The sequence below is a fragment of the Durio zibethinus genome, chromosome 13 (genome assembly GCF_047325235.1).
Source record: "Durio zibethinus cultivar Kanyao isolate XHJ-2024 chromosome 13, ASM4732523v1, whole genome shotgun sequence".
NCBI classification, from domain to species: domain Eukaryota; kingdom Viridiplantae; phylum Streptophyta; class Magnoliopsida; order Malvales; family Malvaceae; genus Durio; species Durio zibethinus.
In genome coordinates, this window is record NC_143174.1 from 10,342,996 (window position 1) to 10,368,908 (window position 25,913).

At 32.3% G+C, this 25,913-nt stretch overlaps 1 non-coding gene and 1 pseudogene across 1 annotated transcript; both read right to left on the reverse strand.

Moving 5' to 3' along the window:
* Positions 1-740: 740 nt before the first annotated feature.
* LOC149515317 (small nucleolar RNA R71) lies at positions 741-840 on the reverse strand (annotated as a pseudogene).
* An 11,204-nt stretch (positions 841-12,044) lies between these two features.
* LOC149515318 (small nucleolar RNA R71) lies at positions 12,045-12,151 on the reverse strand. Its single transcript, XR_016327164.1, has one exon. It is a non-coding gene; the product is annotated as a small nucleolar RNA R71 (small nucleolar RNA).
* Positions 12,152-25,913: the final 13,762 nt, after the last annotated feature.

The following is a 25,913-nucleotide window of genomic DNA, read 5'->3' on the forward strand; positions in this document are numbered from 1 at the left end:
CTTTCCAAGTTTTAGTTTTTAATCTTGTTTACAATTCTTTTATGTTTTCTTATTTGTGGCCAACATTCATTCGTTATAAAAACTTTCGATTGTTTTAGTTTAAAAGTATATTCAGCCATTCCTTGAAATTACCAAGTGACAGTTAGTTGTTTTTTTGGCTTACACAATTGCTCTTTACAATTTCTTTATTTTCATTAGTTACTTTTGTTTGCAATCAATCACTATTTTCCATTCGTTTAGATATAAGCTAGTAGATTATCAACTTTGGTACTTGATTTTGCACCAAACAATCACAAATATATAATCTTCATGGGAACAATACTCTACTCACTCACTGCTATTACTTGATGCGATCTGTGCACTTGTAAACAATATAAAAAGCAACAATCAAGCATTAGTAATAACCATCTTTAATGATTCCAACCATACAAAGACCAGCAATAAAAGCCAACAATTTTAAGATAAAGTCTTTAATCATTCAAATAGTCTAAACTTCTTATCAGTTTAGAAGGTTACCAAATGATGATCTAAACCTTTATCTCTTTAACTTTCTTGAACTTTTTGATACTTTAAAATATAATGGTGTCTCTGATGATGCTATAAGATTAAGATTGTTTCTTTTTACTCTTAGGAATAAGGCACAAATTTGGTTGTCTTCATTTCCATCTAGCTTTATCACCACATAGGACAACATAGTCCAGATGTTCTTTACCAAATTCTTTCCACTTGCTAAGATGACTAAAATGAGGAATGAAATTACAACATTCATACAACTTATGGTGAAACCTTATATGATGCATGGGAGAGATACAAGAAGTTATTGCGTAAGTATCATACCATAATCTCCCGTAATGGTTCCAAATTTAGATTTTCTACAATAAGCAAATACCACCAATGCAAGCAACCTTAAACTCAATCATTAGAGGAGCCATAATAGGTAAGTTAGTGGATGAAGCATACGAATTGATAGAAGAGATGGCTACAAGCAATTATTAATAGGGTATTGAAAGAAAGGAACCTAAGAAAGCTACTGCGGTACTGAGCTAGATACACTTACTTTCATCACATCACAACTAGCTAACTTAACTAAAAAAAATAGATGCCCTAGGAACCCATTCCCTAATTACCCCTGTCCAAGTCATTTAGAGTCCATTCTTGAGCAATGAAACCTATGAAGGACCACACTACTAACAAATGCCAATTTAGGGTAGAATTTGTTCAGTATGCCTAACAAAGCAAGCCTATTTATAATCCCTATAGCAATACCTATAATCTAGGCTAGAAAAACCACTCAAACTTTTTTTGGACCCAAAACCAACCCACCTATCTACATAGCACCCAAACCTCAAACTTTCACCTAAACCAACAATCATAAAATTTGCTCTAAGAAAAGAAATCTAGCCTTAAGGAGATGTTCACCCAACTTATGTGAACCCAAAATGCCACCATTCAAAGCCAAATCGCATCCATCAAAAACTTAGAACCCAAATAGGCCAATTAGCTATTGCCATAGCCAACTGCCCATTAGGATCCTTGCCTAGTAATACCAAATCTAACCCCAACAAACAAGGATAGGAAATATGCAATGTTGTATACTCCTATAAGGAATAAATGACCTATTTTTTTTAAAAATATGATGACTTAATGGATTAGCCAATGGTAGTTAATTTGTTTAGTTTTGGGAAGAGACTTGAGGTAGAGTACGTTGAAGAGAAATCAACAATTGGAGATGAGGAATTACTTAGGTTTGGAAGGGAATGTTCTACAAGTTTTAATCTTATGGTAGAAATTTAAGATAACTCTTTGGAAGATGATAAACCTGAAGGGATGGATAGAAATTTTAAAATTAAGCAGGGCCCTGAGAAAGAGGAAGTTCAAGAAGAGGATCCAAAAAAAATGGAGAAAGAATATATGAATTTAGCTAGGGAGGATGAATAACTCATACAAATGGAAAGAGCATTATTGAAAAATATACAACCTAAGGAGGAAATGTAACAGGAATATCATAAGGTAAAAAGGGTTAGAATGACTCCAAGAATGTCGACCCAAAGGAAGACATTTGAAATAGCCTAATCAATGCCAACACCCAAATGGAAAGAGCTACATAAGGAGTTAAAGAAAGTTACACTTCTTGATGAGGATAGCCCATCACTTTAACAAGTTCATCCAACTATGCAAAATAACTAAGAGAGTTTCACTATACCTTGTTATATTGGTCACTTGTATTTTGATAAGGCTTTATGTGATCTAGGTTCTAGTGTCACACCTTGGGTAGGCGCGCCAGGCACATTAGGCGCACCAGCAGGCGAGCCAAAGGTTGAGGCCCGTAGACTGGGCGTGCTGGTGGGTATCTACGCATAAAGCCTAGCAAACGAGTTCAGAACGTCCGCCCAACTTGTAGGCCAGCCCGTGAGACTAAGGCCTGGCATACAAGCTGCCCGCACCACATCTAGAAGGGCCCAAGGTGTTGGACACACGAGGGAAGCTTTTGGAAGCAGGCAGGATCGGCAGGAGCATCCTGACAGATTTGGTTGACCCTAAAAATCAGGAGTTAGCATCCTGATTGATTGTAATCTGTATAATCCCTTGATTTTAGCCTTTATTCTAAGGATATTACCATTAAGTGTAGCTGGAGCCTTAACTATAAATAAAGGGCTGCTTCACCCTCATTTGTACACCATCAAACACTTCTATTTCAGTGAATACAAGAGCATTTCCAGAATTTTGCCTTTTTATCCTGTTTCTCTTTAACTTGCGTAATCAGCCCTTCCGTTGTTTTAGTGCCTGCACGCTTGTGTTTTAGGCTGACTTAGGCACAAAAAAGGAGATTTCAAGCCTAAGGCCGTATAGTTTTTGAGTCTAAGATCGAAGCTCGTGACAGTTGGTATCAGAGCAAGTTTGATTCTGCGTATTTATGTTGTGCAGGTTAGATCGTGATTGAGGAGATGGCATCCCAAAGTGACATTGCTAGCCAATAACCAAAGGCCTAAGAGCATGGTCGTGGAAGAAGCAAGAAAGCCAGTTCTAGAGATATCTAGTCTACCATGGATGGTAGGCTAACCAAGGTGGAGGTGACCATGGGCGACATGAGAGAGAAGCTTGAGGAAGTAGAGACTCACATTGCATCGTTAGACTCCATGGGGGAAGAGATCCAAAGTGAGCTGGAAGCTGCTCTCAACAAAGGCTTGGACGTGTTCACCTAAAAGAATTAGACCTTGGAGGCTGAAGTGTTGACCTTGCACGATGGCATGGAGGCCATGCGCTAGCGGATGGAGGAGCTTACCAGTAAGCTTGTTGCTTGCAAAACTGCCATTGGGAATGGCATGTTTGTCGGAGTGTCCAAATCCAGATTGGATGTCCCCAAGCCTAAGGAGTTTAAGGGGACTACAGTAGCCAAGGAAGTAGACAACTACCTTTGGGGTATGGAGCAGTACTTCCAGGCCATGGGCATGTAAGACGAGGCGAAAAGGGTAAGCACCGCTGCTATGTATCTTACTGATGTAGCCTTATTGTGGTGGAGGCACAGGTGTGATGATGTTAGGCGTAGGAGCGCCAAGATTGGAACCTGGGCAGAGTTTCAAAAGGAGTTCAGAGAACAATTTTACCCGAAGTATGCCGATGATGAGGTGAGGACAAAGTTACGTAGGTTGAGCCAGCAAGGGGACATAAGGGAGTATGTCCAAAAATTCTTTGAACTGATGCTACAGATCTCGAATCTAGGCGTGAAGGATGCCTTATTTGCTTTCATGGATGGGCTAAAGCCGTGGGTGAAGCATGAGCTATAAAGGAGGGGAGTTCATGACTTGGCTAAAGCCATGACTACTACTGAGGCCTTGATAGAGTTTAAGCCTCTGAACAAGTTCGAGTCTTCCAAGCTCAAAGGTAAGGGCGGGACGATAGGGACCGGAAGAAGCAGTCCAAGAGGAAGGATCGTGATCGGGAGTCCAAGGATGAAGATCGAGACCATTTAACCAAGGATGGCGAGAGGAAGCCACCAGCAAGTAAGTGGAAAACAAAGGGGGACCGAGAGCCACTAGCATGCTCTACCTATGTGGAGGGAGCCACATAACACGTAATTACCCACAGAAAGGTAAGCTGGCTACTGTAGACAAGGAGTCTGACGAGGAGCCAAAGTCAGGGGTAGCAAAGCTTAGGTCGTTGGTGCTTAATACGATCCAGAGTAAGGGGAGCCGTAAGCCAAAGGGCTTGATGTTTATAGATCTGATGGTTGCGGGTCAGAAGGTGAGTGCACTGGTGGACACAGGTGCCTCACATCTTTTTATTTCAGGTGATAGAGCCCGAAAGCTCAGACTGAAAGTGCAAAAAGGGACTGGTACCATTAAAACGGTGAACTCTAAGGAGGTTCCAACCATTGGAGTAGCACGTGGAGTGGAGTTGTAGCTTGGAGAATAGAAAGGCAAGGAGACCATAGAGGTAATACCCCTTGACGACTATGAGTTTGTGATTAGGTTGGATTTTCTTGTTCAGATTAACGTCCTCTTTGTGCCTTTTATCGATTGTGTTTGCATCTTAGATGCACGGTGCCAATGCCTAGTGCCATTGAAGAGAGGGTCTAGAGTTGGGTCGCGGGTGGTGTCAGCCATCCAATTTGCCAAGACGGTAAATAGATAAGAAGACACCTTCTTGGCAGCCCTGAAATATGATAAGCCAAGGGAGAAAGAGACCAAGTCACCCTTAGATGTGCTAAAGGTGCTGAAGACCTTTAGTGATGTGATGCCCGTAAAGTTACCTAGCAAGCTACCACCTAAGAGGGAGGTGGGCCATAAGATCGAGCTAGGGTCCAAGGCCAAGCCACCAGTTAGAGCCCTTTACCGAATGTCTCCACCAGAGTTGGATGAGTTAAGGAAGTAGCTTAAAGAGTTAGTTGATGCTGACTTCATCAGGCCATCGAAGGCACCATATGGTGCACCAGTTCTATTCCAACACAAGCATCCTGCGGAATTGGATTTTCAGATGGAGTACAAGCCAGGATGGTCATACCTAGTGGCAAACGCCCTGAGCAAAAAGGCTAACCTTGCTGCCATTAACCAACTAGAGGGGTCACTGGTGCCGTGCATCAAAGAGGGACTTGTGCATGATCCTACAGACAAGGCTTTGATGGAGTACGCCTAGCAAGGTAAGACTAGGTGATTTTGGTTGTAAGATGGCTTGTTGTACACCAGGGGCAGTAGACTATTTGTGCCGCAGCACGGGAAGCTCCGCAAGGAAGTTTTGCAAGAATGTCATGATTTAAGGTGGGCTAGACACCCAAGAGTGAGCTGTACCTTGGCACTGATCGAGGACCGGTACTACTGGCTGTACATGAAGGATGATGTGGAGGCCTATGTGAAGACTTGTCTTGTGTGCCAACAGGACAAGGTGGAGCTCAAGAAACCAGAAGGTCTCTTGGAGCCATTGCCAGTGCTAGAGCGACCATGGGAGAGTGTTTCTTTGGACTTTATAGTCAGTCTACCCAAAGTAAAAGGGTTCGAAAGCATCATGGTAGTGGTGGACAGGTTTTCCAAGTATGAAATCTTTATTCTAGCAATCAAGGAGTGTCCAACCGAAGAGGCAGCTCAATTGTTCCTGAAAAACATGGTTAAGTACTAGGGAGTGCCGATGACTATTGTTAATGATCAGGACGGGCTGTTCACTGGCAGGTTCTAGACTGAGTTGTTCAAGCTATTGGGGTCAGTATTGAACTTTTCCACTAGCATGCATCCGCAGACCGATGGGCAGATAGAACAAGTGAATGGACTATTGGAGGTTTACTTCAGACACTATATGAGTGCCACACAAAGGGACTGGCCAAAGCTGCTAGATATTGCACAGTTTTTTACAACTTGCAAAGGAATGAGGCAACGAACCAGAGCCCATTTGAGGTTGTGACAGGGCAACAACCACTAACACCCGGTTTGATTGCTGTAGGTTATACAGGGCAGAATCCAGCAGCATACAAGTTTGCCAAGGCATGGTAGGAGCAAACTAACTTGGCCAGAGTTTGTCTACATAAGGCGACCAAGAGGTCGAAGAAGTGGGCAGACCAGAATAGGCGGTATGTGTAGTTCCAGGTTGGAGACTTGGTGTTGGTGAAGCTGCATCCCATTGTGCACCACAGGAGGCTGCACAAAGGCCTAGTTCGGAGGTATGAAGGACTTCGAGTAGTCAAGAGGGTAGGTAAGGTTGCTTACAAGCTGGATATGCCACCCAAGCTGAGGGTACACCCAGTGTTCCATGTGAGCATGCTCAAGCCGTTCCATGAGGATGAGGGAGATCCAGGACGGGCAGAGTCAAAGCGTGTGCCATTGGGAGTAAGGGCCTCATATGAGAAAGAGGTCCACAACATCATAGCTGATTGGAAGGTGAGACAGAAGAACTATCAACCAAGATAAGAGTACTTGGTACGTTAAAAGAGACTTCCAGACAGTGAGGCGAGCTGTGAACTAGCAGATGAATTATGGCAGTTTATGGACCAGATCAGGTAGTACCTTACAGAAGATGTAATGAGGGCATTACACAATCAGGTGGAGGAGAATGTCACGCCCTAGGTGGGCACGCCAAGCACATTAAGTGCACCAGCAGGTGAGCCAAAGGTTGAGGCCTGTAGACCAGGCATGCTGGCGGGTATCTACATGCAAAGCCTAGCAAACGAGTTCAGAACGCCCGCCCAACTTGTAGGCTAGCCCGTGAGACCAAGGCCTGGCATACAAGCTGTCCGCACCACGTCCAGAAGGGCCCAAGGTGCTGGACACGCAAGGGAAGCTTCTGGATGCAGGCAGGATCAACAGGAGTATCCTGACAGATTTGGTTGACCCTGAAAATCAGGAGTTAGCATCCTGATTGATTGTAATCTGTATAATCCCTTGATTTTAACCTTTATTCTAGGGATATTTCCATTAAGTGTAGCTGAAGCCTCAACTATAGATAGAGGGCTGCTCCACCCTCATTTGTACACCATCAAAAACTTCTATTTCAGTAAATACAAGAGCATTTCCAAAATTCTGCCTTCTTATTCTATTTCTCTTTAACTTGCGTAATCAGCCATTTTCGTTGTTCTAGTGCCCGTACACTTGTGTTTTAGGCTGACTTAGGCACAAAAGAAGAGATTCTAAGCCTAAGGCTGCACGGTTTTTGAGTCTAAGGTCGGAGCCCGTGACACTAGTATAAATTTAATGCCTTTGCATATTTTGTGTAGTTAGGAGTTGGGACATTGAAAATTGTAAATTTTAAGATCAAAATTATTGATATATCTAAAAAAATCACAAGGAGTATTGGAGAATGTCTTTATGAAAGTGGATAAATATGTTTTTCTTATTGATTTTGCTATTCTAATATAGAAGATAGTAAGGCCATAATTCTTTTAGGTAGACCTTTCCTTGTGACCTCCAAAGCTTTAATTGATGTTTATAACTATGAGGACACATTAAGATTCAAAGATAAGAGAATTACCTTTAAAACTAGTCAAGGTATTCTTAAAAATGATGAAAAAGATGTTCAAGAGATATTTAGAATAAAAGATAAAGAAAAATCAATTATTAGGAAGCCCCATTGAATCCAAACTGATCAACCACCCAAGAACCTAATTTTGAAAACCCACTTAGCTAGCCCTAAAAACCTAACTCCATGCAAGTTTAGGACCCATTCCACTTGTCCAAATTTGAATGGCCTAATGATAAAACCAAATCCTTGTTTTACGATCCCTACTAGGAGAGTTAGTGTACCTTATCAAGTAAAGCCCGTTTATGTGATACCACTTTAATGCAAACAACAAAGAAAACTCCTTCTTGAAGGAAAATGGTAATCTTAGATTCTTAGGCATAGTCAAGCTTGATTAAAACTAGCACTACTTGGTAGGTAACCTAAATCTACATTTTCAAATTTTATATTTTTTTTCTTTTTCTTGAGGACAAGTATGCTTTTATTCTTTTTTTTTATTTGTTTTCATAAGAAAGAAAAGATGCCAAAAGGATGTCTATAAAGCCTATGCAAGTTTTATCCTCAAAGGAACACAAAAAGAGGGAAGTATTCTTTTACCCTTAATCCTTTAATGTTTCATGTCAATTATTATGTAATTCAAGCGTAGGGGAGAAAATCTTTTTACACTAAAACTATTTTCAAAATTTTTTTTAGTTCTCTTTAAAATTTTTTGTTTTCAACCCAAGTTAACATACTATAATCTTTATAATGCTATCTTAGATAACTTTCATAATTTGCTCATAAGTGACTTAAGTATGATATGAAGACAATGATAACAATTAAATATATAATGTTTTTACATGTTGAAAAAGGTGCTGATTTTTAAATTTTGGATACTTTTTGTATTTTTTATGTTGTTTTCATGATTTTAGGGTTTTAAGCTCATGGACATCCTTTTCATACAATCCATGCATGCAAGCATGCAAGGAGCATTTTTAGCCATATTTTGGAAGTTCATGGCTAAATCACTTAGGACCAAAATCACCTATCCATGTGGCCAAAAGAGGAATTTTACTTACACATGAACTCTCTCTTATATTCGACCAAAGAAGTTTACTTCGAGTGTGATTCTTCTGCTTAGCTATAAAGGAAACTTAATTGAACAAGGACTCTACATGCATTTGGCTAGCCCATTTCCAAGAGAAGATTAAACACACATGTGATATTTGAAGAATTCAAGCTACCATATACTCTAACATGATTGGCCAAAGGTGTTTTTATCTAAGAAAAACTTTTTTTCATTGAGTTAAGCATGCACAAGGATTCTTATCTTTTCCATTTGGTTAAGACTCCATCCAAAAGATCCTTCATACAATTTTCTACAATAGAGGCTAGGTACATTCGACTAAAAAACATTTGAATCTTGCTATGAGACTTGTTGCTTAGCCTTGAAGATTTTGACTTGGAGTAGGATTTTATTCATTTAAATTTTAAGAATTGGATGAAAATCAGGCTACTGTTAAAATTTCAAACCTTAGCTAAATTCAAGAGAGGAGAATTATGAAGATTTGATCAAGATTCAACCAAAAGCCAAGATTGCACCATTAAGACTCAATCTGGCTAGCATACTCAAGCTTGAAGAAGTCCTATTTGGCTATGAATCTTTAGAAGATGAAGATCAACCTTATCACTTAAAGTTTGAAGTTGAAGACAACTCTTGTAATCATTATCCCTTGGCCAAACCTTCTATTATAAATAGAAATGCCTATAAACCCTTTCCATCATCCCACTCCTCACTTATCATTTCTCTTTTAGATCTTAGTTCTTATTTCTTTTCGTTCTTTAGTTTAGTTATTAGCTTAGGTGATAGATTTGCCAATAACAAAGTTCTTATTCTTTAAATTCTTTTGCTTTAATTCAAGGAGTATTGTTTTCAAAATCTTTTCTTTTCTTGTTTTCAAGTTGCAAATCTTGTTTTTCAATTTCTATTTTGGCAAAGCTTTCTTTTTCTTTTGCAAGTCTAATTCAACTACTCTTTTACTTGTTGCAAGATTTGGCTACTGCTTTCTTTTATGTTTTTTAAGTTCTTTTCATGCAATCTTTATTCCAAGTTTATAGAAAACTTTAGGGAGAGATATTATTTCACCTTCACCAATCACGTCATAGGTATCTAACATATTCATATTTAATGATTTTTCACAAAGTGGTGCTGAAAGATATAACTTGTACAAATATTTCCAGTTTGTAATTCATTCCAATCCATTAGTTCATAAAGCTAGTTACTCGATTGCATACATTTCTAGCACACCTCTAATAGAGGGACAAATAGTCAATTTTGAAAGAACTTATTGTCAACCTCTTTTAGATATGAATCTATCTGATTTAGAAGAGAAGAACTTGCATAGATATCTAAATTTCAATTCAAACATGGGTTTGATTCACACTTTATGTTCTGAGAAAGATTTACCATGTAAAAAGTGAAAAAAACAAAGTTGTTCTCTAAAAAAATGTGTTGAGAAAGGGTGGATGTATAGTACCTTTCAACAAGATAGCGCTTTTTCAACTTTCTTAAAACGAAATCTATCCCAAAGATATATGCCATGGTTATTTGCTTCAACAGGGTACTAATATCTGAATTTGCTATTTTTAGATACTTTTTTAGAGCTATTGTCATTACTAAGCAGTAATCAAAAACTTGTATCCGTTTTTCATGATATTATGTATGGATTAGATATATCATGGTGAATTCTTTAAAAAAAATTGTCTTCCACAATGGAATATCGTAAGTGAGATTTCAAGTAAGTGTTACATAATTTACTGATTAGTGTACTTATTGTATTTGCTTCTATTGATAGTTGATTAAGTAACAAAAATATTGTATTTTTCGGTACATCTTTATGGATTGGATTAGTTTTTCTAGTGGGTATCCTTAATTCTCTTATTTCTTGAATCTATCCATTATGGATCCAAAAATGACCCTTTCTACAAATTTTTCAGATTTGAGACACATTCAAATTCAAAATCCAATAAAATAATATAGAAGTATAAGTTGTTGAAATGAAAATAAAAAAAAATTTAGAGGAGGGTCAATCAAACTTTTTAATTTGTAACTTGAATAAAATAAATAGAATTTGAATGATAAATGAACAGAAAATGATAAAATAGAAATCATAATAAAAAAAATGAAATCATAAAAAATTATAAATTATTAAATTAATAAATTATCATTATTATACTTAAATTAAATATAAATTATTATGCTTTTTTATTACATATAAATAATAATTTTTATAAATTTTATAAATAATAATATAAAATAATAAAAATAAAAATATTTAAAAAATAGTATATATAATATTATATATATAAATACTAAATATGTAAATACTAATATATAATACTAGATATAATAATAAAATAAATAAAATATAAGAAAATAAATAATTTATAAATTTATAAATGAAAATGTATTAATAAAATTTTATATTATTTAATATTTATTAATATTAAATAATATTAAATAATATAAAAATAGAATAATAAAAAAATAAAAATCAATATTAATAACATTAATAACAAATAATATAAATTAATAATAATGGACAATAACTTGTAATTTGATTAATTGATAATCATTTGAATTGTTATATAATTTAGATTGTTAATTGTTTAGTAATGGAATTTGATAAAATTGTCCTAAACTAAAGAAAGTATATGTCCTGGCTCTGACCAAATATTTTTTTATATCAAGAATCAAGAATGAAAATGTGGATATAATTGAATGGTAAAATTTCTTTTTGCCATGGAAAAGACACGGGTTTGATTCCCGTTATCTATCCAACACAATGTATCTAAGATAAGAGGATAAAAGATTCGTTCTAGTTGACTATAAATAGTTGACAGTAATTGTAATATAATACACCCCCTAAAGGAAAAAATTTCTAGTTAATAGAGTCAAATTCTATTGAGTCTAACCATAGTGATCTTTTATAAAAGAATGACTAGTTATCAAATAATTGAAGAATTGGACCAATTTACTTACAATACTTAGTTGACATTCATAAAAATTATCTAATAATAGAAAGTTGAATGTTCATTGCTCATTATCAACATTTTAAATTTCCCATTTATAAAAAATAAATCCCATTCTTTTCTTATTCTTCATCGAATCATATGAATAGATCATAGAAACTTCCAATTAGGAATAAAATTGGAAGAGTTATATCTTTGTAGAATAAATCAAGAAAAAAATAGGACAATGAAGGGCAATGAACTTTAAGGGGCTATATAGCTCCCAATGTAAATGGTTTTCAACCATCCATTAGAAGGCCAATTATCAAAGCCAACAACTTTGAGATAAAGCCTTCAATTATACAAATGGCCTAAACTTTTGCATAGTTTGGAGGGTTACCAAGCAATAATCCAAATCTCCACCTTTCAACTTTCTTGAATTATGTGATACTTCTCACTATAATAGTATTTCTAATAAAGCAATTAGACTAAGATTTTTTTTTTTCAAGGATAGAGCAAGAAGTTAATTGCCATCATTGCCACCTGGTTCCATCATCGCATGGGATGATTTGGTCTAGAAGTTTTGAGCAATATATTTCCCACCAACCAAGACAACTAAGCTAAAGAATGAGATTACCACCTTTCTACAAGCAAATGGAGAAACATTATATGATGGAAGGGAACAATTCAATGAGTTGTTAAAAAAATGCCCACCTCATGGATTACCCCAGTGGCTCTAGATCCAAATTGTTTATAATGGTCTCTCACCACCCATAAGAACCATTTTAGATTCAGTTATTGGAGAAGCAATTATGAGCAAGACTCCTAAGGAAGCAAATGAGCTTATTGAAAAGATGGCTTCTAACAATTACTAATGGGGCATGGAAAAAAAGATTAGTAAAAACTTTGCTAGTTTATTTGAAGTTGATGCTATTATTTCTATCAATTTTCAACTAGCTACCCTCACCAAAAAGATTGAAGCCCTTAGAAGGCAACCATAAACCAACCATGTAAATGCTATACAAAGCCCTTTTGCCTCATATTGTATTTGTGAAGGATGCCATTCCACTAAAAAATGCCTGTTTAGAGTAGAACTGATCCATTTTGTTCAACACCATAACTTACCCATCCTTGAAACCATAGCACACCAACAATCTACCTTACAAGATCAAGCCAAATCCATTGAAAACATAAAATCCCAAGTAACCACAATAGCCAAAGATATCCTGAAACAATAAGAAAAATGTAGTAACTATAACTTTAAGGAGTGGAAAAACTTTGTCAAATAAACCACCTACCCAAAAAGAGACTCATAAGTTACCAGAAGTAAGTGTGGAAAATGACAAGCAGTCCTTAAAGGCTCCTTCAAAGATGATTAATCCAAAATTTTCATTTTCACAAAGATTTAAGCCAAAAAAAAAAAAAAAAAAGAAAGGCAATTTGCAAGATTTATGAAACTATTTAAAAATTTGCAAGTCACCATTTTCATTTGCTAAAGCCATCAAATGCATGCCAAAATATGCTAAGTTTTTAAAAAGAGTTTTGTCCAAAAAAAAAAGATGTTAAGACCATGAAACAGTGGTAATCGCTTAAACCATCATGCAGAAGGGGATATCACCAAAAATAAGTGATCCATGGAGTATCACTATTCATTGTATTTTTAGTAATCAATATTTTGATAAAGTATTATGTAACATTGGTGCAAATATTAATGAAATGCCTTTATCTATTTTCAGGACATTGGGAGAAGGAAAACTTGAACCACCCATAACAACAATATAGTTAACTAATGGATTTATTAGGCATTTTGAAGCTGTTGCCAATAATTTAATGGCATAAGTAGGAAGGTTAATCTTTCCAATGAATTTTATGGTCTTAAAAATAGATAAAAGAGTCAAGGTGCAAGTCATATTAGAGAGACCCTTTTTGAAGATGGGAAAAACCATCATTAATATGAAAAAAGGGGAGCTGACATGAGCATGCATGAACAAACAGAGATTTTCCTATGAAAGTACCTAAAGATGTTCAATCAAAGTGTGAAACAGTTGAAGTAATAACAACAAGTGAAGACACATAACACAAGAAGAAAATAACTCTTAAGCCATCCATTGAGGAGCCTTTAAAGATGAAATTAAAGCCTTTGCCATCACACTTGAAGTATGCATTCCTTGGTGAAGCATCCACTTTCCCAATTGTCATTTCCTCAACTTTGAGCTAGAAGTATGAGCCAAAATTGTTATAAGTACTTAAAAAGCATAAAAAGACATTTGCTTAATCAATAATAGATATCAAAGGTATTGGTCATACCATATGTATACACAAGATCCATTTAGAAGATGATCATTAGGAAACAATTAAAGAGCAAAGGCATTTAAATCCTACAATAAAAGAGGTGGTTAAGGAAAAAATCAACAAGTGGCTAGATACAAAGATTATATACCCTATTTCAGATAGTTCATGGGTAAGCGTAATCTAGTGTGTACCAAGAAAAAATGTATGATAGTAGTAACTAACGAAGATAATGAGTTGATTCCTATATGAACTTTAACTGGATAGAAGGTCTGTAAGTACTATAGGAAGTTGAACAAAGCCACTTGCAGGGATCATTTCCCCTTGCCTTTTGTAAACCAAATGCTTGATAGATTGGTGGGACATGAGTACTAGTATTTACTTGATAGGTTTTAGGGCAACAATCAAATAGCCATAGCCCTTCAAGACAAAAAAAAAAGCCATTTTCACTTGTCCTTATGGCACTTTTACCTTAAGAAGAATGCCTTTTGGCTTATGTAATGCACCTGCAACATTTCAGTGATGTATGATGGTGATCTTTTCAAACATGGTAGAAGAAGTCTTAGAGGTATTTATGGTGATTTTTCAATTTTTGGTGATAACTTTGAACTATGTCTTGCTAACTTGTCTAAGGTACTTCAAAGATACGAAAAGACCAACCTAGTGCTAAACTGGGAAATTTGTCATTTTATGGTTCAAGAAGGTATCATACTAGGGCATAAAGTGCCTGTAAAAAGGATAAAAGTTGATTGGGCAAAAATAGATGTGATTGATAGACTGCCACCACCAATTTTAGTAAAAGAGATTAGAAGCTTTTTTGGGCATGCTGGTTTTTATAAGAGATTCATCCATGATTTCTCCAAGATCTCTAAACCATTATGCAAACTATTGGAAAGAAAAGCCAAGTTTGAATTCACCCTAGATTGTGCAGAAGCGTTTTAAATTCTAAAAGATAAGTTGATCACCGCACCTATTCTTTCATGGCCTAATTGGAGCTAACCCTTCGAATTAATGTGTTATGCAAGTGATTTTGCAATAGGGGTTGTATTACGATGACGTAAAGACAAAGTCTTTCATCTTATACACTATGCAAGTAAGACTCTCATCGATGCATAATTCAATTATGCAACAACAAAAAAAGAATTGCTTGTTTTAGTTTTTGCCTTTGAAAAATTCAAACATTATTTAATGGGAATGAAAGTGGTTATATACATAGATCATGCAGCTATCAAATATCTGATTACAAAAAAGATGCAAAACCATGATTGATTAAGATGGTGTTATTGTTACAAGAGTTGACTTGAAAAGAAAAGAGAAAAAGGTTGTGAAAACTATGTAGTAGATCACTTGTCAAGGATCAAAAGAGAAGACAATGATGAGGAGTCCATTCAAGAGTTCTTTATTGATGAACAACTCTTGGCCATTCAAAGACCACCATGGTATGCTAACTTGGTAAATTATCTTATAGGTAATGTTCTCCCACCTAATTTAACTTAATAACAAAGAAAAAAATTCTTACATGATGTTAAGTATTACATTTAGGATGACCCTTTCTTGCTTAAGCAATACAAAGACCAGGTTTTACAAAAGTGTGTCCCTAAAGAGGAGGTAGAAAGCATATTGCAATAATGCCATGCCTTAAAGTATAGAGGGCACTATGAAGGGGAAAGAATGGTAGCCAAGGTATTACAATGTGCTTTTTATTGGCTTACCTTGTTTAAAGATGCATACAGATTTATTGTTCAGTTTGATAGGTTTCAAAAAATTGGAAACTTGACCAAAAGACAAGAGATACCCCTCAATAGACTCTCAAGAGATACCCTTCAATAGACTCTCAGAGGTTAAAATCATCGACGTTTAGGGGATAGATTTCATGGGGTTGTTCGTGTCATCTTTTAGGAACGTACACATCTTGCTAATCGTGGACTATGTTTTAAAATAGGTTTAAACAATGGCTTCACCTTCCAATGATGCTAAGGTGGTATTGCGATGTTTTAAGAATAATGTCTTTTTAAGATTTGATACACCTAGAGCCATTATAAATGATAAAAATACTCACTTTTGTAATAAAATCTTTGAGAAATTGCTAGCCAAATATATAAAGACTTATAGGATTGCCATTGCATACCACTTTCAAACAGGTGGGTAAGCTGAGGTCTCTAATAAAGAAAGAAAGAAGATTTTGAAAAGATAGTCAATCCTACTAGGAATGATTGGGTAGCTAAATTGGATGATTTCTTATGGGCGTTTAGGATGACATACAAGACCCCTTTGGCAATGTCTCTTTATTAACTAGTTTGTGGGAAAGCTTGTCATTTACTTATGGAGTTGGAACACAAAGCTTACCAGGCCATCTGAAATTTTAACCTTGATTAGACTCTAGCTGATGAATGAAAACTAATATAATTCAATGAATTGGATGAATTCAACTACAAGCCTACAAAAATACCAAGCTACATAAAGAAAAAATGAAGCGATGGCATGACAAAAGGTAATGGAAAAGAGTTTTGAGCCTAGACAGAAGGTATTGCTTTTCAATTCAAGGTTAAAACTATTCCCTAGAAAACTAAAGTCAAGATGGAGTTGACCCTTTGTTGCGACCAAAATGTTTCTTTATGGAGTTGTGGAAATCATGGATAAAGAAGAAAAATAGCCTTTTAAATTAAATGGGCATCGACTAAAAGAATACCAAGGAGGGACCATAAAGAAATTGGAGAAAGTTGTGTTTTTAACTGAACCTTAGAGTTAGGGATGGTCAAGCTTGACCAAAACCAGCGTTACTTGGTAGGCAACCCAAGTTCTATTTTAATGGTTATGTTATTTTTTTCTTTAATTTTTCTTTTATTAGAATATGTATGTTTATAATGGGTTGTTTGAGTTATTTTGTTTTTAGGGATGAAGTTAAGAAAAGCTAATACCAAAATGGAGATTCAACCTTGAAAGGAATTTAAGGAGTATTTTTTCCCTTTATTATTGATATATTCTTCCACTTAAGTGTGGGGTGAACTTTTGAACTTAAAACGATTTTGAAATCTTAACCCATTTTTCTTTTCAAACCAAATTGACATACTAAATATCATTACGATGCTCACTTGAAGTTGCATAAATTTTCCAAAAATGACTAAAGTATGATATAAAGTTGATTATGGATGTAGTGAAACTTGAAAGGAATTCTTAAGCGTATTTTTTTTTTTTTTGGATATGATTTTTATGCATAGATTTCTATTCTCTTTATTTGAAATGTTATGATTTTTGTGAAACTTGTGAGATGTGGATTTGCATGAGATTTAAAGATTTGAATAAATGTTTAAAATTCACCTACTCAACTTTTGAAGTGAAATCTTAGACTCTATTTGATTTAAGAGATGATCTAGGTAGTTTTTTAGTCCATTTGCCTTTTTCAAGCCACCATATTATAATGCATCCCTAGTATTTTAAGCCATTTATATTAATCCTTTTATTTGTTTATTTGACCACATAACAAGCCAATAAACCTTTCTTTAATTATTATTATTATCCTTTCTTTCGTTTCACCTAAATCGTTGTGCTTACTTGTGTATGGACATGTTTATGATTTTGGAAGGAAGGGAAGCATAAGGAATGAAAAGAAAAAAAAAAGTGGAAAACAAGAAAGGCAAAGCCTAGGAAAGCCAAAAAGGGCTAATTATTCTTTTAAAAAAATGTTGTGAATAAAAGAAAAAAAAATAAAGTGATGCTTCACAAGTCAAAGTTTTAAAAATAGCTCTTATTTGTTCAAAGTCAAAAAGTTGAAAGAAAGTAAGCTTAGAGTTTTTGAGCTTAAAATTTCTTTTTTCCTACTTTGACCCAAACCTTACATTACAAGCCTAAAAGACCTTTTGATATTTAGTTAAATATGTAAGTTTAACATTAATGGAGAGGGAAGGGGAAAGTGAACATATGAAATCTATTCTATTTTTTAATTAAAATGAGATGAAGTGTTTTGCATTCTTTTTATTTGAATTATATGCATGAATTAAAGATTGAGTAGATGTATATGTGTAATAATCATAAAATATTGGGAGCCTTGTTTTTGAATGAATTTCTTGTAACTCTATATTTATACTTAGCTTTGTATTATGTCATAGTACATGATAGGATGTTTATGTAATTTTTGACTTTGTAAGTATGGTTATTGATTTTTAATTTTGTTGATTTGAAATTTTGCTTAAGGATAAACAAAGATGTTAGTGTAGGGGTGTGATAGTACCCAAATATATAATGTTTTTACATGTTAAAAATGGTGCTAATTTTTAAAATATGGATGATTTTTTGTACTTTTTATGTTGTTTTCATGATTTTGGAGTATCAAGCTCATGGATATTATTTTCATGCAATCCAAGCATGTAAGCATGTAAGGAGCATTTTCACCCTTATTTTGAAAGACCATAACTAAACCACTTGGGACCAAAATCACCCATCCATGTGGCTAAAAAAAGAATTTGACTTGTATATAGACTCTCCCTTGTATTGGGCTAAAGAAATTTATTTCAAATGTGATTCTTTTGCTTAGCCATGAAGGAAGCTTACTTACATAAGGACTTTACATGTATTTGGCTAGTCCACTTCTAAGAGGAGATCAAGCACATATGTAATATTTGAAGAAATTCAAGCTACCATAGACTTTTACATGATAGGCCAAAGGTGTTTTTGTCTAAAAAAACTCTCTTTCATTGAGTTAAGCATGCATAAGGGTTCTTATCTCTTCCATTCAGCCAAGACTCCATCCAAGAGAGCCTTTATGCATTTTTCCATAATAAAGTCTAGGTACATTCAGCCAAGAAACATTTAAAGTTCACCATGAGACTTGTCGCTCAGCCTTGAAGATTTTGACCTGGAGTAGGATTTTATCCATTTGAATTTCAAGAATTAGATAAAAATCAACTTACTCTTGAATTTTTAAGCCTTAGCTAAATCCAAGAGAGGAGAATTATCAAGAGTTGATCAAGACTCAATCAAAGGCCAATGTTGCACCATCAAGACCTCATTCGACCAAGCATGCTTATGCTTGACATTTTAGAAGATGAAGATCAAGCTTATCACTTAAAGTTTGAATTTAAAAACAACTTTTGTAATCTTTACCACTTGGTCGAACCTCTTTATTATAAATAAGAAGGTCATTCACCCCTTTTCCATTATCCCATTTTTCATTTTTCATTTTTCTTTTAGTTCTTAGTTTTTATTTCTTTTAGTTCTTTATTTTAGTTATTGGCTTAGGTGACAAATTTGCCAATAACAAAGTTCTTATTCTTTAAATTCTTTTATTTTAATTCAAGGAGTATTGCTTTCAAGATATTTTCTTTTCTTATTTTCAAGTTGCAAATCTTGTTTTTTTATTTCTATTTTGGCAAAGCTTTCTTTTTCTTTTGCAAGTTTAATTCAATTACTCATTTACTTGTTGCAAGATTTGGCTACCAGTTTCTTTTATATTCTTTATGTTCTTTTCATGCAATCTTTATTCCAAGTTTTCTATAAGCAATTGACATTCTCTAGTTTCTTAATTTTTCAAGCTTTAAATTCTTGTTTTCTTATAACTAGTCTTTGACAATCTTCTTTTACTTCCTAAGTGACAGTAGGTGAAGTCAAGATCTCCGCCTACGTATCACTTTTAATCTTTACTTTTCTTTACAACCAAACCCTAAGTTTTAATTATTAAGATATAAGTTCTTAGGCTTTCACCATTGGTACTTGAAGAGTAACCCAACATTGCATTCTATAATTTTTAAGGAGATGATATTATAATACCTTTTTTATTACTTGATCTGTGCATTTGCAATCTATTAAAAAATTAGCAATCAAACAAGTATGAATGTAGCAAAGCATGGAATGATGTCTTAAGTATGTTTTTCTTTTGATTGTGATTTTTATCTTTTGTGCATTTACTCTTGATCTTTAATGGAAGAAAGGTCTAAGGCAAGGCAAGGAAATGAATAAAAGCCAAAAGGTTTAAAAAAAGAAAAAAAATACAAAAAGCCAAAAATAGCTATGTGATAAAAAATCAAATAAAGATGCCTTAAATTTTAAAAATGTTTCAAAAGTTCTTAAGTCTAGAAGTTTGAAAAAAAACAAAAGGTTTTTGAGCCTAAATTTTTCTTATATTACAAGCAAATAACGTTTATTAATCTTAAGTCAAGTTTGTAAGTCTATATTAATGAAGAATGAATGAAAAAAGTAAACATGTGAAGGTATTCTAACTTTGAATTGATATGTGATGGCTTACCTTGCATATTTTTACTTAGATTGTATGTATAGGTTAGAGATAGATTAATTTAACATTCATGAGAATTGTATGAAGTTAAAAGCTTACTTTCAAATAGGTTTCTTGTTTAATTATATTAATAACTATCTTTGTATTATATCATAGTACATGATTGATAAGTTGTGAAACCTTGACTTTGTGTGCATTTATTTTGATTATTAGAATAGTTAATTTGAAGATTTTGCTTGATGACAAGCAAAAACCTAAGTGTGGGGGTGTGATAGTAGGTAATTTTATAATGATTTACAAGTCCATTTTGTTCAAAAATTTTAAACATTTGCTTGAATCTAGTATGTTTAATTGTGATTTCTTGATCTTTAGGGTTTATTGCATAAGGGACATAATGCCATGCAAGATTAGGTTAATTTTAATTTATGTAGTATCGGTCATACAAGAAAAGAGTTTAGTTGAATCTAACTAGGAATAGGAATCCTACAAGCAATTGGTTAATGAAGACTCCTACATGGACAAGGACTCCTATATACATTTGGCTAACAAGAGATCTCATTGAATGACTTTTTGATCATCTTAAAAGAGTTTTTATGCAAGATAAATACTATACAAGAGATAAAGGTTTGAGTTTCCATTCAAGAAAGACTTTTGAAGATTTATCTCAAGAGTTTATGCTTAAAGCAACCACATCAAGTTATTGTTCTTGGATAAATAAAGCCTATTTGAAACTCCCATCAAGATTGCAAGATGATAAATGGCATGAAACTTGTACAATGAAAATCAATCCAAGAAACCATATTCCACCAAGGCACTCTACAATTGAAGACTCCATGATTGGCTATACCACTTTAAGATTAAGATAAAGTCTAATCTTTTAAGAATAAGAATTCAAGTAGGACTTTGTAATCCTATTCCCTTTAAGCCAAACGTAGCTTTATAAGTAGGGTTGCTCTCATCACTTATAACATACCTTATATTCCATATCTCTTTTTTCTTTTTTCTTTTCATTTTTCTTTTCTCTAAGTTTTCTATAGTTTTCTTTAGTTTGGCTAAGGTTATAGACTAGCCATAACATTCTTGTTTTCTTTAAAGCTGTTTGTAATACAAGTTTTCTTTATATTTATTCAAGATTTTGCAAGCATTTTTTTCTTTTCAAGTTTCAGCTTTTAATCTTGTTTACAATTTTTTTATGCTTTCTTATTTTCGGCCAAGATTCATTCTTTACAAAAGCTTTTGATTCTTTTAGTTTAAAAGTATATTTGGCCATTCCTTGAAATGACCAAGTGACAACTGGTTAGTTGTTTCTTTGGCCTATACAATTGCTCTTTACAATTTTTTTGTTTTCATTATTTACTTTTATTTGCAATCAATCACTTTTTTCCATTCATTTAGATATAAGGCTAGTAGATTATCAACTTTGGTACTTGATTTTGCACCCAACAATCATAATTATATAATTCTTATGTGAATGATACTCTACTCACTCACTACCATTACTTGATGTGATCTGTGTACTTGCAGCTATATAAAAAGCAATAATCCAACATTAGTAACAACTATATATATATAAACTCAATGATAAAAAGTAAGACCTTTATAACATATCAAATATCACAATATGATAATATGTTCACCAAATCAACTTGGCTTATAAGGCATATGCCAACAAATAAATATATGAAATACGAAATAAAAAATAAATAACAAAATTGAAAAGGTTTTAAGCACATATGGGTTAGGTCACATTTTGTGTCAGTAAGTGAAGTGAGTGGGTTAAAGTGTAGATATATCTTTTCTAAAATGGTGTGATTTCCTCACATGTATTTTTTTTTTTTACCTGGCTCAGGGCATGAGTTGAATGGGTCGAGGTGCGAATCCCTTGCCTTTTCTCTTTAACACTTCAAAGGAAAAACCAAATAATCTCAAAACCCAATAGCTTTTTAAGAATCCAATGCTAAAAAATCAATGATCATCAAGAGATTAAGCAAAACCTAGAAAAAAAACCTAGAATCCACTAGCCTTTCCAAAACCCAGTGTAAGAAAATTTTACTATAGTTAAAAAATTCAAATAGAAACCCAAAAAAATCCAAATTTTTTTTAAAATTTCCAAAAATCCCCAAATTTCAAATAAAAAACTAATCTTTTTTTTGTTGTTTTATTCTGAAAACAAATCCCAACAACAATTAACCCATAATCAATTAACTGAAAACTTGTTTATTTCCCTAAAATTTAAGACCACTTATTCTTCATAGAAACCTAGAAAATAGAAAACTAATCCTCAAAAGACAATCTTGATTACTTTTTGTTTTTTGCTTGCTCTATGTGCTGTTCAATGTATTGTGTTTTGTATGGATTTTTTTTTTATCTAAAAACAATTGGAAAACTTTTAAACAATCGGATCTTGATAGGTCCAATTCTAATTTGGTATAAATTTGTTTTTCTTTTTGTATTTTCTTGCTCCTCAAGGCTTTCCAATATTAAAATTGGCTTAAATTTCTATTGACTCCTACCTTATTGTCTTTGATTCACAAAAATCAAATTTTCCATCCAAAAATTAATCACATTTTTAACAAATTTTCAATTTTGAACATCTATTTCTCTTTTTTTTTTTTAATTTTTAACTCCTTTTTTTACTCATTGACTATATGATTTGATTTTTTCAATATTCTTTGACCCTAAAAAACATAAAAAAAAACACATAAAAAAAACAAATGAAAGGAAAATAATGACACATTAGTTTTGGGTCTACGGCCCAATTCCATAAAATAATTGGAGAATTTATTTTCAAACCCAAAATCGAACTTCAAAATCAAAGCCCAAGAACAATTTAATACCTCAAAACTAAACCTTGGACATCAAGCTTGGTTTAATGTTCATGAGTAGGAAAATTGAATTTGGATTAACCCAAAGTCTTTTAAAAGATCCTTAATAAAATGAAGTGTTTAAGAAGTGATAACTATATTTTAAAAATCTAAGAAAACCAAAAACTTAAATTAAAATTTCTTTTAATTATAAATAAACGTGATGTAAGATTTGATATTTCCTAAACCTTATAAATTCTAGTAATATTTCAATTTAGTACCTATCCAACTACAAGTTGTCAAATGGTCCAAGTGAAAAAATTAGAGAAATCAAATGAAAGTGGTTTTAAATAAATAAATAAAGAAAAGAAAAGAAAAAACTACAATATTAAGCAATACAAAGTATTTAATCCTGTATAAGTTATAAGATAGTTTTAATTGTTAGTAAAAATTTTTGACAGTTTTAATTGTTAGCAAAAATTTTTTACAGTTAAGTAATAGATATTGATTTTATTTACTTATACGTGCAAAACATAAAACTCATATAAAGAAATAATAAAAGTTTACTATTTAACATTCAATGATGTCGAAAAGGAAAATGAAGTTGATTTAGTTATTTAACACAAAATTTGTTTCATGTTCTAATTTAGAAAACGACGATAAAAGAAAATATAGAGAGAAATTGAAAACTATGATTGAAAGTGGATATATAATTCAACGTATGAGCATTACTCACAATTAAATAGTAAAAATGTTATTGGACTACAACATTGATTCAAAAATGGATTAATAGTATTGTATGAGTTGGATTAAAACTTAACTATTTAAGATAATGAAATAATTAATGATTAGGATTATATAATTTGCCAGAATTGTTAATTAAAAATATAACTAATAAAAAAATTAAACGACATTTTAAAGATGTAATCGATAAAGATTCTTTTTTTTTTTTGGTCAATAAAAAACATAATTTTAATATCACAAGTAAAAGAAAAATATTAACAAGTTTGACTAACATTTATTTGTTTTGTTTTTCTTAAACTTTTTGACAAAAAATTGCTTTCATAGAAAAAAATTAATGTGAGAATAGTAGTTATTAGTAAAAGACTTGAAATTTAAAATTAATTTATAAATTTAAACTTAAGGAAGAAAGTTCTTTTTATTAAAAAACTATCAAGTCTAACCCCCTTCAAAATTAATATTGCCAAAGAATTTGTCATTTGACTCAATTCATTTGTAATTTATAAATTCATTTGTCACAACTTCTATCACCATATAACTTAACCAACACTGCTCTATTTTTTTTTATTTACTTCAGAAATATATAACCTGCAAAAAAAAAAAAATCTTAATTATCATTATACAAAATTTTAAATAGTTATAAATAAGAATCCATATCAACATACATATTACACATACAATATTAAATTTAAGAATTGAAACTTTAAAAAGAATTCAACAAAAGAAAAAAACATTAACAAGGAAAAAGGAAAACACAAAAGTATGAAGTATATAATAGAATAAAACTGGTTGTAACACTTAATAAACTTTAAGTATTTAAAACTATTAAGACTACGAATTTGTTTTATATTTTTATTAGTATTATTATATGAATTTGTTAGAACTTCTAAAGCTAACAACATGTAAAGTTGTTAATTGATTATAATAATTTTTTTATACATATTAAATTAAAAATAACTTAAAACGACAAATGATATTTTAAAAATATAACGAACAAAATTTCGTCACTTAAAAACTTTCTTCACATCTATGCTTTTATATAGAATATAGATGACATGAACAAACAAAAAAAAAAAATGCTTCTCCAATAGTATAAGAGAGACAAAACTTCTGAAGAGAACTCTTAAATCTTCAATTTCACTTCAGAATTTTAATTAAGTTTATTTTAGTCTACTCTTTACAAATATTTTTCATGAAAATTTAAATTATTTGTTATTGTATCAATTTTGTACACCTTACTATTCAAAAGTTATGATTCTTAATTTAAACATTTGTTAATTAATCGTAAAACTTAATCTTATATGAAATTAATTAAACATAACAACATCAAAATTATGAATGATGAAAATTAGACGTGCTTAAATAAAAAACATATATGTTAGGATTTTTCTTTAATTTGTGCTTATTATATTAGCTTGCATGGATATATATATATATATAGTTCATTGTTCCCTCAAATTAAAAATCTTAAGTTTCATCCTTGTTAATAATCATTCACATAAACATACACACTTATTTATATAATCTATTATATACACAAAAAGAAAGCACATAAATTATATTTTCTCATAATAACTTTTCTAATATTTTCTCATAATAACTTTTCTAATCTAATAAAAAAGTCATTCTATTAGTTTATTTTTCAAAATTACTATTAAAAAACAATTACGTTTGTGTGCAAATATATATTTTTTTTCTGTGTATATAGCATTGTTCTATATATATAACATTGCATTACATCCATTTGTTTTTTCTTTCTTTCGTTTGAAGTTGCGTCCATTTGGTTTTTAATTAAGCGCATTTTATCAATATTCAATTAGTTTAACATCTAATATTGCACAGTTTCCTTATAAATAGAAAATGTATATCTTCTTAAGTTGATAATTGATATAAAGAAAGATAGAGAAAGACTTAGATAAAATTTTTTAAATGAAGTTTGTAAAGTTCCCTACTAGAAACGATTAAATAAAAATTAAAATAAAAAATAAAAATTGATATATTAAAGATCTCGTTACATAAATCAAGTGCGTAAAATTTTAAAAATTTTTAATGAATTTTGATATATTTTTAGATAGACATTTTTAGTAAAAATGTTGATAGAATTTTTACCATTGAATAAATGCTGATTAAATTTGGATTATAAACAATATTTTTAATAGTTTTTTTTATATATTATAGATTTTCGTATTAAATACTATCAATCTATCGGTTTAGATTTTTTTATCAAAATTTTTATTGAATTGTTTTTAAGAAGGAACTTTACAAACTTCACATAAAAAACTTTATGTAAGTTTTATCCAAAAAAGACAAATGGTTTTAGGATGGAGGAGTGATACATATTTTAAATATATAATATATGTTTATATAAATATATATATGGAGGGATATAATTACATCAGTATAAGCGTTATACTCTTTTTTGACAT